Source organism: Thermothelomyces thermophilus, chromosome 2 (genome assembly GCF_000226095.1).
Source record: "Thermothelomyces thermophilus ATCC 42464 chromosome 2, complete sequence".
NCBI classification, from domain to species: Eukaryota; Fungi; Ascomycota; class Sordariomycetes; order Sordariales; family Chaetomiaceae; genus Thermothelomyces; species Thermothelomyces thermophilus.
In genome coordinates, this window is record NC_016473.1 from 3079565 (window position 1) to 3093875 (window position 14311).

Here is a 14311-nt window from a genome sequence, read left to right on the forward strand (position 1 = left end):
TAGTAGTCTACCTACTACTGCTCGTCTCTTATAGTAGATCTGTAGGACATGCCTTCCTCTGAGCATCGTCTGCTCGCGATCCTTGCGCGCTCTCTATCTCACTAGTTAAATACGACTCTGTTTGGGGTTATAGGTAGCTACTATTCTTCTAGCTAATATCTAGGTTATAATCTTTATACTATAGTAATTCTAATATTATATCTTTATCGTTACCTATATTTACAATACTAAATACGACTACTATAGTTTTCCTTACTATAGTAATGTCGATCGGTTCAGTCTCCCTATATACCTATTATATCGGAAATGGCCCTTTAACTATACTATATTTCCGCTTTATTCTCTAGGGTATCTATAGCTAATTTACAAGCGTTAGTGAAATCAGGTTTATCTCTGCTCTACTATCTACTAGTACAAGTATTTTATGCTATCTCCATTGTGCTATTATCTATAATCGCTTATCTTGCCGCCGTCGTCCAAAGATTGTAGTAATTTCCTATATTTCTACTAGGAGGTCTCGATATAGTGGTTTCTTATACTAGTTCCTCCTATACTATGCTACCACTTGCCGCTATATAGGCGTTAATGGTTTTCGGGCCCCTTAAAGGGCTCTAACCCGTTTCCTAGGTTAGTGCTAACCTCTTTAGTTATTCGGCTAATAGCGGCTTTATCGATCGTGCTTATTTCTATAAGCTACTAAGTGCCTATAGCTTCCCACTATTAGGTCCGTTCTGCTTTTCGTCGTACGTACTATAGCTTTATCTAAAGCTCCTAGATCCGCGATTTCTTTTCATTCGCGTAGTAGAGGCAGTCGTTACTCTGGCACGAGTCCTATATATCTCGTCGTGTTCCGTAGTACCCAGGCTAGGCTCGTTTTAGTACTATCGTAATGCCTTCTAGATCGCAGGCTTCGATCTTCTAGAGCAATTCGGCTGCTCTATTTCCTATATCATAGACCTATTCTATAGGGCGGAGGCTCCCGTCCTCATTTCCTTATCAGGTCGGCTAGTGATTGTTTTCAAATTTGTCGCGAAAGTAGTATCGGCATTTGTATGATATACACTAGAACCAGGGCACTTGTATATGTGCCTCGTGTCGTAGGTATAATCGTATAGCGTTGCCTAGAAGGTATTAGAATTCTTTTCTAAATCCTTCCTACTATATGTAGACTATAGGTACTCTAATGCTAAGGTAGGAGTATTTCTTCTAATAGCTTTCCTATATACGCTTATCTTTTCTATAGTTCGCGCGTATAAACTAGTACTTAGGGTTCTATACGTCGTAGCTAAGTTACTAATCGTCAGAATACTTGGTATAGCTGTTAGGCCTATTATATGTCATAGGCTATTCCCCTCTAATGGTTTTTATAATATATTAGAGTTCCCTTATCTTGTCCCTTATCTTATTGCTCTACTAGGCAAGTCGAATCAAACGTTTATCCTATTTATATACTTTTATATTAAGCTAGAAAACTTTGTTACAATACTATTCGATTTGTTCCTAGAGGAATAGAACATTAGGTCTAGGTCTTTCGATTCTTTAGGTATCGGTTGTCTACAATCTATCCCGCCTCTATATGACTATGAAACCTTACTACCTTAGGGCCGGGAGAATCGAAATTGGTGGTATATACTCTCTTGCCGTGTCCTATTTAGCAAGACCTATCTCTGGGTCTACCGTGACCAGTTCGGAGTATGGTGCTTGTTCGTCTTTATTATCGCTATCGTGTCCAAGACTGTCTGTGTCATTATCCCTATCTTTATAGCTTGTAGCTACCACTTTGATGACGTCCTTAGTAGTTTCGTTAATAGCTATAATTTCTTTTCTAGGGACTACTTTCTACTCTTTCTTTAGGCTTCGATATTCTCGTTTATAGTGTCCTTTCTTTCTATAGTTATAGTAGGTAATGTTAGACTTATCTTTAGCTGTCTTTTTCTTGTCCTGCTTCTATGTTACGTCTATATCTATAGCTCTAGGATATGTCCTATATAAAGTGCTAACGTATGCTTGCTTTTTCTTGTCGTTAGCTTTGACTATAGTTCTGTTTATTTAACCTTATTTCTACTACTCTTATATATAGAGTTAATTATCGATTCTAATAGCCTATATAATATATTTATCTAGGGTCTTAGGCCGGTCATACTTATATAGCTTGTCTTTAACCTTTTTCTTTAAGCTATTATAGAATAGTTATATTAATGCCTTATTATTAAGCTAAGACTTAAGTATGTCCTATCTAAACTATATAGTATAGGAGGCTACTAACTTAGTCTGTCAAAGGCTAGTAAGTCTTTCTTATATATAAATCTTCTTATCTTTATCGCTAAAAACCTTTTAAAGCTCTTCTTTAAAATGGTTATAGGATCGAAAAACTGCCTATATAAACGCGTCTCGGTCATCTTTATCTTCCTTAGTAAGATAGTCGTTTTATATAAGCTCGAACTATCTAAGTACCTTACCCTCTAGTCTCGTAGCTATATAGAGGACTTTAGCTTTGTTGTCTAGAAACTTGTCGTCATTAAGCCAGAAGTAAGATCAAAGGTTTATTAGGAATCCTACGAGATCTTCCTTGGTTCCTCCGTATTTGCTAGGTGGTTCGATCTTGATACGGCTCGCTTTGGCGCCTTCGAGTGCCTTGATTTTGGTATAGGCCTCGTTAACTAGCTTCTGCAAGTGCTTTTCGCCATTTTCGAGTTCCTTGATCCGAGCTTAAGCAACCTTATCTCTCTAGTCTAACTCCTAGATCTACTGCTAGAGTTAACTAAGCTAGGCAAGCAGCTATTCGGCCGTAATATTAGTAGCTATGTCGATATCAAGGTCGAAATCACCTTCGTCCTAAACCATGATAGAACAAAGGGAGTGATAGCAACATGTAACGAACCTAACTTAGACTTCTTCTAAAAGGGTTTAGGCAAAGGTAGGTTAAATAGGACAAATATATAAATCGTCTAAGGGATTCGGTGAAGCTAAAGGGTTTATAATAACACTAGAGTTATCTCCTACAATGGTTAGTGATACTTGGTATAAGTACTTGTAATTATAGGTTATAGTTACTATTACTAGTGAACTCCTAGAGTCTACTGTAACGAGTGACTATTTATATATATATATAATCCTGGGATTACTCTTTATCTAGTGATCCTTTGTCGTCTGGATCACGGCTGCGATAGTGATCCTATAGTATATGGATTACTTTGCTAAGCGTGATCCTTTCCTGATTGGTCCGTTCGTACCTGCTGTCCCATTGGCTTGTCGGGAAAGGCGGCTTAGGCGGCGTCCTGCATGTATATTTCTGTGACACTTGCTAATAGATTATGTCTACTAACTGTTTTACTATCTAGGACTCCTTATAGGGAAAGAAGTATACCTATTTAGTTAGGCAATCTACTATGGTAAGAATACTATTATAGATTACTCCTATAGCCATGTCCTTAGATTCTAGTAGCTTTATAATAAAGTCTATTGTAACTAAACTCTATAGTTTATTAGCTGTTAGCAGTGGCTAAAGTAGCCTATACGGCTTATATTATACCGTTTTGCTTTGATTACAAATGTTGTGGTTCTATATGACTTCCTTAACTTATACCATTAACTATAGAAAGTCGTAGTATTTCCTAACTTATATAATAGTCTTTATAACTCCTTTGTATTCTCCGAGTTTCGACTTATAGAGTTCTCGAATCATCCGTAGCTATTGATCCCTGTCATAGATATATACTTTGCCTCGGTACCAGAGTTTCCTATCTCTTTCTTCTACTCCATTAGGTACTAGTGGTCTAGGTACTGCTTGATACTATATTTCGTTGATCCTTTCTTCTCGAAAGATTACGTAATACTTTAAGAACGAGTTAAGTAGATCATCTTCTACAGGTATCTACGTTTCGTGATATAGCGTTCTATCTATTCGTTCCTTAAATAATAGTAGTGTTGTTTTTGTTCGTCCTTCTGTATGATCCGTTCGTCAGCTTAAGATATCTACTTGTACGTTCTCTTTACCCTTCTTATAGCGGATCTCGAAGTTAAATTCCATAAGGAATTCTGCCTATCGTATTTGTCGTCTGTTAAGTTCCTTTATCGTTGTAAAGTATCGCAAGTTCTTATAATCTATATATACTTATACTAGTTTAGTTATACCACTAAGGTATAGTCGCCATTCCTTAAAAGCTTTAACAATTGTAAGTAGTTCCTTATTATAGATTGGATAATTAAGATATAGTCTATTAAGCTTCTTTGAAAAGAAGGCTATAGGATATAGCTTTCCTTATCTATCTCATTATTCTAATTGTCCTCCGATAGCGTAGTCTAAAGTATCTATTTCTACCTTAAATGGCTTCTTAGGGTCTAGTAATACCAGTACTAGATCTTTAGTAATAGCGTCACGGATCTATATAAATACTTGCTTATATTATTCTTCCTATTAGAATTTAGTATTCTTTATAGTAAGTTCGTATAAAGGTCGTATGATCGCTCTAAAGTTCCTAATGAATATCTAGTAGGAGTTTGTAAATCCGATAAAGCTTTGTACTTCCGTAACTAACGTCGGTCGTAGCCAATTCTTAATAGCTTTAACCTTTGAAGGTTCTATCCGAATTTGTCCTAGGGATATCTTATATCCCAAAAACACCGTTTTCCTAACGTGGAATTTGCTCTTTTCCTTGTTAACTAATAGTTTGTACGTGTATAGTACGTCTAGTACTGCTTTTATATGCTTCTGGTGTTCGTCTATCGTCTTAGAGAAGATAAGTATATTATCAAGATAATATACCGTAAATTTGTCGAGAAAGGGTCAGATAGCTTATTTAATTAGGGCTTAGAATGTTGCCAGCGTATTTATAAGTCCGAATGGTATGACAAGGTACTTATAGTGGCTATAGGGTATCCTAAAGGCCGTTTTCTACTCGTTACCTTCTTTAATCTATATATAGTTATAGGCCGATAGCAAGTCAAGACGCGTAAAATATTTCGGTTTTTTATAATCTGTGCGTTAAGTTGCTAATAGTTAATATATAATTATAGCTTTCCGTCTTTCTTAGGCATAAACAGAATTAGATAGCCTGCTAGCAATATTAATAGGCAGATATATTCTCTTCAAAGGTTCTCCTCTAAATATCGCTTAAGTTCTTTATTCTAAGTCTAGCTTATATAATAGATCTTAAAGAACTTTAGTTATACTCCTTCCTTAAGCTTAATCTTATAATCTTATAGGCCGTGTTCTAGTAGTCCTTCTAGATACTTCGGTTCGAATGCTAGGTGTCCTTTGTATTCTTTTAATACTTCCCTAGTCTTGTCTCGTCTCTCGGTTTTCTAATAGTATACGAACTTAGTTCCGTCTATAGCGATACTAGCGATTTCTCCTATCTCAACCTACTACTCTAGTTATAGTGCTCCGTATTTATTAACAGAGAGAATAGCTATCGGCGGTTTAGCTCGTTCCTCCTATCGCGATATCGATGTCGTTATACTGTCTCTTCTAGAGTCTATAGTAGTCTGTTTACCATTGTCTGTCTCTTATAGTAGATCCGTAGGATATGCCTTCCCCTAAGCATTGTCTATTTACGATCCTTGTGTACTCCCTATCTCGCTAGTTAAATATAACTCTATTTAGGGTTGTAGGTAGCTACTATTTTTCTAGCTAATATCTAGGTTATAATCTTTATACTATAGTGACCCTAATATTATATCTTTGTCATTACCTATATTTATAATACTAAATATAACTACTATAGTCTTTCTTATTATAGTAATATCGATCGGTTTGGTTTCCTTATATACCTATTATATTAGAAATAGCCCTTTGACTATACTATGCTTCCGCTTCATTCTCTAGGGTATCTATAGCTAATTTATAAGTATTAGCGAAATTAGGTTTATCTCTACTCTACTATCTACTAGTACGAGCATTTCGTGCTATTTCCATTATACTATTATCTATAGTCGCTTATCTTGCCGCTGTCGTCTAAAGATTATAGCGATTTCCTATATTTCTGCCAGGAGGTCTCAATATAGTAGTCTCTTACGTTAGTTCCTTCTATACTATGCTACTACTCGCCACTACGTAGGCGTTAATGGTTTCCGAGCCCCTCGAAGGGCCCTGACCCGTTTCCTAGGTCAGTGCTAACTTCTTCGGTTGTTTAGCTAATAGCGGCTTTATCAATCGTGCTCATTTCCATAAGCTATTAAGTGCTTACGGCTTCCTACTATTAGGTCTATTCTACTTTCCGTCATATATATCATAGCTTCATCTAAAGCTCCCGAATTCGCGATTTCTTTTCGTCTATATAATAGAGGTAATCGTTACTCTAGCATAAGTCCTATATATCTCGTTCTATTCCATAGTGCCTAGGCTAGGCTCGTCTTAGAACTATTGTAATACCTTCTAGATCATAGGCTTCGATCTTCTAGAGCAATTCGGCCGCTCTATTTCCTATATTATAGACCTATTCCATAGGGTGTAAGCTTCTATCCTCATTTCCTTGTCAGGTCGGCTAGTAATTATTTTCGAATTTGTCACGGAAGTAATATTAGCATTTGTATACTATACACTAGAACTAAGGCACTTATATATATGCCTTGTGTTAAGGATATAGTCGTATAGCGTTGCCTAGGAGGTATTAGAATTCTTTCCTAAATCCTTTCTATTATATATAGACTATAGGTACCCTAATGCTAAGATAGAAATGTTTCTTCTAGTAGCTTTCCTACATACACTTGTCTTTTTTACAGTTCGCGTGTATAAACTAGTATTCTAGGTTCTATACATTATTACTAAGTTACTAGTCATTAAGGTGCTTAGTATAGCTATCAGGCCTATTATATATTATAGGCTATCTTCCTTTAATGGTTTTTACAATACATTAGAGTTCCCTTATCTCGTCCCTTATCTTATTACTCTACTAGATAAGTTAAATCAAGCGTCTATCCTATTTATATAGTTCCATATTAAGCTAGAAAACTTTATTATAGTACCATTTGATTCGTTCCTAGAGGAATAGAACATTAGGTCTAGGTCTTTCGATTCCTTAGGTATCGGTTATCTACAATCCATCCTGCCTCTACGTAACTATAAAACCCTACTGCCCCAAGGCTAGGAGAATCGAAATTAGCGGTGCGTATTCTCCTACCGTATCCTATTTAGCAAGACCTATCTCTAGGTCCACAGTGACTAGTTCGGAATACGGTGCTTGTTCGTCTTCACCGTTGCCGTCGTATCTAAGACTATCCGTATTACTACCCCTATCTTTATAGCTCGTAGCTACTACTTCGATAATGTCCTTGGTAATTTCGTCGATAGCTATAATTTCCTTTCTAGAGACTATCTTTTACTCTTTCCTTAGGCTTCGACATTCTTACTTATAATGCCCTTTCTTTCTATAGTTATGGTAGGTAACATTAGACTTGTCTTTAGTTATCTTCTTCTAGTCCTACTTCTACACTATATCTATATCTATAGCTTCAGGGTACGTTCTATACAAAGTACTAACGTACGTTCGCTTTTTCTTGTCGTTAGCCTTAACTATAGTTCCATTTATTCGACCTCATTTCTGCTACTCTCGTATATAGAGTCGATTATCGATTCTAATGGCCTATATAATATATTTATCCAGAGTCTTAAGCTAATTATACTTATATAGCTTATCTTTGACCTTTTCCTTTAAGCTATTATAGAATAGTTATATTAATGCTTTATCATTAAGCTAAGACTTAAGTATATCCTATCTAAACTATATAGTATAGGAAGCTACTAACTTAGTCTATCGGAAATTAGTAAGTCTTTCTTATATATAAATCTTCTTATCTTTATTACTAAAAACCTTCTAAAGCTCTTCTTCGAAATAGTTATAAGATTAAAAGACTACTTATATGAATATATCTTGGTCGTCTTTGTCTTCCTTAGTAAGATAGTCGTTCTATATAGGCTCAAACTATCTAAGTACCTTACCCTCTAGTCTTATAGCTATATAGAGGACTTTAGCTTTATTATCTAGAAACTTGTCATTATTAAGCCAGAAGTAGGATTAGAGGTTTGTTAGGAATCCTACAAGATCCTCCTTAGTTTCTCTATATTTGCTAGGTAGTTCGATCTTAACACGGCTCGCTTTAGCGCCCTTAAGTGCCTTAATTTTAGTATAAGCCTTGTTAACTAGTTTCTACAAGTGCTTTTTACTATTCTCGAGTTCCTTAATTCGAGCTTAAGTAGCCTTATCTCTCTAGTCTAACTCCTAGATTTGCTAATAGAGTTAACTAAGCTAGGCAAGCAACTATTTGGCTATAACGTTAGTAGCCATGTCGATGTCAAGGTCGAAGTTACCTCCGTTCTAAACTATAATAGAACAAAGGGAGTAATAGCAACATGTAACGAACCTAACTTAGACTTCTTCTAAAAGGGTTTAGACGAAGGTAGATTAAGCGGGACAAGTAGGCAGGTTATCTAAGGGATTTGGTAAAGCTAAAGGGTTTATAATAACACTAGAGTTATCTCTTATAGTAGTTAATAACAATGCTTAGTATAAGTACTGTAATTATAAGGGGTTGCTATTACCAGTAAACTCTTAGAGTCTACTATAACAAGTGACTATCTATATGTATATATAATCCTAGTGATCATTCCTGATTACGGTGATCGTAAGTAATCGCATGGTAGTGATCACCCTAATCACTAGTAAGCGTAGTGATTACTATGCTTCCTATGTTATAATTAGTCCTTTCGTTCTTTCGACTTGATTAGCCTATTCGTGCTAGTGGCTCAGGCGGCATCTGCATGTATATTTCCGTGACAGCTTCGTGCCCTTCTTGATTGGTGGCTCATTTAGCCTGCTACACCCTACTAGGTCGCGGTATATAGTTGGCTTGTAATAATGAGAAGGAGGAGGTTATAGAGTAAACATATTATATACTAGTTAGTATATTTGTTTTTATTTTTATAGTTAGATTATCTCTATAGGTGTATCTATAATATAGTTATAATACGTCTATAACGTGACCGTAATACGTTTATTATACGTTTGCCTTAGGTTTGCCTGCCTATACGAAAATTTTATATTATTTGCTTTTATACCCTTCTCTACCTCCTATTTATAACCGGTCTATTATTATAATATATGTCTCCCTACTCTTGCTTAAACGTGTCGAGCGCCTTAGTATTTTTTAGATTCTCTAATAGCTCCTAAGTCGGGGTGTCGTATTCCTTTTATTTTACTAGTATATTACGTCGATTTCCTCTTCCCTTTACATTCCTAGTTACAAGGATCGCTTCTACTTTATATTTTTCCTATAGTAGTCCCTCTTAGAAAAGTTCTAATACTAGGTCTGGTTAGAAATCTAATATATATTATGAGGGTAGTACGTTAGATATAGTATATTTAATAAGGTTAATATAGAAGGTAGGGTAGAGGCTATAGGGAATATTTAGAGTCACTATTAGTAACGTTAGTACTATAATTACTTCATACTTAGTATTAACCTAATTAAGTTTATAGCTAGGGTAGTTAGTCTTAATATTATATAAGGATAGCTATACTTTATCCCTTACCTTAAATTTCTTAACTAAGTATTAAGAATAATTAGCGTTTTCTTATTAGTATTACTATATATATATAATAGTAGCCTAGGTCTATTCTATATCTTCTTTTAAATAATATAGGAAATTAATAGCTCTTCCTTATAAGGTTAAGATAGGGGGGTCTAATAGGTCGGCAAACTATATTAGATATATATTATAATTATAGAAGAGGTAGCTTATACTTATCCTAGTTACTATTAAGTTATAGTTATTAATTATAAGCTAATATATAGGTAGATATTTAGGCTAGTTATACTAGGTAAAGGAAACTATAGTCTATAGGATAGTTAGTACCTTCTAATTCATACATTCTATACCTTTATCTATCTATAGATAATAGATCATTAATAGTAGCTATTTAATTCTAATAGTCTTATAGAGAATAGTCTAAAACTAGCTAAGCTAGTCTAAACTATAATTAGTGATAATTTATATCGGAAATCTATAAAACCGTTACTATACCTCCTAGAACCGGTGTATATATACCTCGGCTCTTATCGAGGATATAGATTTAAGCTAGACATACTTTGACAGCCGGTCGGTAATTACCATTAGGTACTAGGGTAAATTCTTATCTTATATAGGAAGATTAACTATAAAATCGATAGAAATTTATATTTCTAGAAGCGGTCGGCAATAAGTAAGAGCTAGAGGAATCCTTATTATAGTTAACGTAAAACCTTAGCCCTTTAATATATATAATAGTTCCTTATAAATCTCTTTATATCTAGGGATATAAAGTCCTAATAATAGTCCTATTAAAGTATTTTAAATAACCTATTCCTCCTTAGGTAGCCTAATATAAGGGAGTTATAGATATATTAATGTGACGAACCTAACTTAGACTTCTTCTAAAAGGGTTCAGACAAAGGTAGGTTAAGCGGGACAAGCGTACAGGTTGTCTAAGGGATTCGGTGAAGCCAAAGGGTTCATAACAACACTAGAGTTATCTCTCACAGTAGTTAACAATGCTTGGTATAAGTACTATAATTATAAGTTACTATTACTAGTAAACTCCTAGAGTCTACTATAACGAGTGGCTATTTATATGTATATATACTTCTGCCGATCGCTTATAGTCCCCTTCTATCTTGTCTTTGGATCGCCTTTGGTAGCTAGCTATCCTTTGCTATCTTTCCCTTTTGGCAATTGTTTGCCTGTAGTAGCCTGTGCTCCTTAGCGATCCCGTGTCAGCCTTGCTTCGTGCCCTTCTTGATTGGTGGCTCATTTAGCCTCCTATGCCCTACCGGGTCGCGGTATATGGTTAGCTCGTGACAATTAAAGAATAGTAGTTATAAGTAGCTCTGATATAGGAAGCTAAAGTCTGCCCTGGAACTATAGGATACCCTATATATTAAGGGAATAATCTATAATCTAGGTCTATACTATGTTCGCTTCCTTTGGAAATTTTCGGGCCCTGTCTTAGACGGCCTAGAGCTAGTATATATAATGTTTGTCCTTGATAACTCCTTTATCCTATAAGGCTATAAGCTATATATTCGCGAAAATAGTACTTCCCTTTGGTAGGTAGTATATTTTAGGTAACGATAAGGTATTAGTTATATCTATCCAAATGGTAGGGAAGAGTTATACTATATACTATATATTCTTAAGGTAATCTTATTTATAGTAGGATAAGGTATTAGGATAGGAAGCTTATAATCCTGGTCGGTAATAAAGTTTAAAGTTAAAGAGGGAGAGTATTTTAGCCTATTAAGCTTACTATTTGTAAATTAAATAAGGTTAAGAGAAGTATTTGAGGTTTTTATAGTCGGTTAGGATCTAAAAGGGGGTAATAATACTATAAAGCTTAGCTAACTAGGCCTTTAAATATAAGATAATCGCAAGCAGTTCCTTGTTATAGATTATATAGTTCTGTTTAGCTAGAGATAGTTTTATAGAATAGTAGACTATGGGATATAGGACCTTGTCTCCTCCCTATTAGGATAAACACTCTCTTAATGCTATCCTAGAGTAGTCTGCCTTAAGTACTATCTCCTATTCGAGATCTTATTATACTAGGACAGGTTCCGATATAAAAGCTGTCTTAAGAGCTTTAAAGGCCTCTTATTCCTTAGCCCTTTACCGAAATAGGGTATTTTTACAAGTTAACTATATTAAGGCCATAGTTAACTTAGAGAAGTTAGAGATAAAGTCTTAGTAGAAGTTTATAAACCCTAGGAAACTCTATACCCTCTAAACCTTATATAGTACCTCCTACTTATAGATAGTAGCTAGCTTTTCAGGATCTAGGCAAACCTAGGCCCTTACCTTTATAATATAGTTAAAATATTTAACTTCTTTTATAGTAAATATATACTTCTTGAGATCTAGTATAAGTCCTACTTTCTATAGCCTTTAGAGTATATCCCTTACCTACCTTATATAATTTTTCCTACTACCTAACGTATAGACTAAGATATTATTAAAGTATACTATTATGAAGTCTCTAAGTATTAGGCTAAGAGCGTTATTAATATATTATTAGAAAGTTATAGGTATACCTATAAGTCTAAAGGGGTAAATAAGCCATTTAAAGAGGCTAAACTAGGTCCAGAATACTATTAAATACTTATAGCCTTCTATAATCCGAATATAATAGAAGGCTGCCTAGACATTAAGCTTTATAAACTACTTAGCTCTAGCTAAGGAGTAAAGCGTCTCCTTGGTAAGTAGAAAGAGGTACTAATCTTACTTTATAATTTCATTTAATACCTAATAATTAATATAGAACCTCTATCCTCCATCTGCTTTCTTTACTAAGAAGATAGGAGCAATAGCTAAAAAGGAGCTAGCTTAGATCTATCTTTTATCTAGTAAGTTAATAACTTGCTTTTAGACTTCTAATAAATAGTCTTATGGTATATTATAGAGAGGCCCTTAAGAGAGTTCGGAAATCTTTCCGTCTAGGCCTTCCTTTAATTTAATATAATAGTTAGCTATATTATAATATAAGGGGAGTCTATTAGCTTTCTCCTTATTAAAGTAATTAGTAAAGTCGCAAAGTTTGTCTAATAAGGTAACCTCTAACTCTATACTAGGCTTAGGTTAGGTACCCCCTTTGCCTAGGCTATCTCTATTAAATTAGCATCTCGATTCTAGAATAGTTATTATCTCCCAAATACTAGTAACTAAGAAGGTATTAGAAGTCTTCTTTTTCATACCTTCTATACTATACTTATAAAGACTATACTTATTATTTAAGAGATTTCTATTTGTTCAGGCTATAAAGAGATCTTATAGATAAGTAGTCCTAGTTATATTCTAATCTTGAGAATACCTATATATATATCTAGTATAACTTCCTAGTATTCTATCCATAGGAGGCCTAGTATAATATTATATATAAGTCTTAGGACTATATAGAATACGGCCTAGCTCTCTTAACTATTAATATTTATTATAATATAGGCTATCTAAGTAATCTTCTAATCTAGTTATAACCTAGTTATAGTCCTAAGGATATATATAGTAAGTAAACTAATCTACTCGATTTTAAGCTTCCAGTATATTCTCTTACTAATAGTACTATAGTTAGAACATCTACTATCTACTTAAGCATTTATAAAGCCGATAGAGTTAAGGAAGATTAGAATAAAAAAAAGAGGTCTATCTATTCTTTTACTAATCTCTATAAACTTATCTTCTAGGTAGTTATAGTCTTCTAGCCCTCTTATAAGACTTTACTTAAAGGCTACTCTTTTTTCTACTCCCTATCTTCTTTATTAAATAGGTCGTCATCTTCCTTCTAATCCTTAGCCTCTAAGATATTGATGTCGGTTTTTAATTAGTTCTACTATACCAGCCTTAAAGTAAAGGTAAAGTTATATTTAGTAATAAAGTGACCCTTCTACCTATACTAGATATATACTCTAGCTACCTATTAAGCTATATATACTTTTAGACTAACCTATTTTACCTATAGGACGTTACCTTTACATTTTCCCACCCTATCTTTATTAGGTCCCTTTCTCCATAGGTTAGTATATAATAAGTTAATTCCGGTCATTAGTATATCTCTATCTATATCCTTCTCTCTCTATAGTTTAGGTACTACCTATTACCCTTATATCTGTTAATACTTATTACCAAGCCAAAGAGCCTTAAGATCTATAATAATCTCATAGTATTTCTCAACAACCATTATATAGTTATCCTAAGGAATTCCTTACCTAACTATTATATATTTAAGTTTTAAAGAGAGGCATTATTATAATTTAATTAAGTATAGCTTATTACCCTAAAGAAGGCCGCCTACCTTCGATAATTTAGCCTTAAACTAAATAATAAAAGTAGTAAACGGTTTATCGTCTCTCTATTATAAGAATTCTAGTTTTAATAAGGCTACTATCTTTTTATAAGAGTTAGAGAAGATACTCTTAAGATATTAGAGGAACTAAGTCAGGTCGTACCTAACTTTCGAGCCTATAGATTTATAGTAGGCTACAACTCAGGTCTATACCTCGTATATAAGGTTTCCCTAGATAAAGACCTATTAGTTATAATTAGAGTCGATAAAATCTCTATTAGCTATAAGGACATGTTCTATCGTGCTCTTCTATACTATAAAGAGTTTCTTTTTACTATTAAAAGGTTGTCCGGTTAGGAGACGCTTCTACTATAGCCATTAAGCTTTAAGGGGTACCCTAGCCGACTTAGGGGTCAAGATAGGTTAGGTTTAAGATACCTAGAAGGTATTAATTATGGCATTCTACTATTCTACTACTACTTAAAGGGAGCAAACAAGCTCCT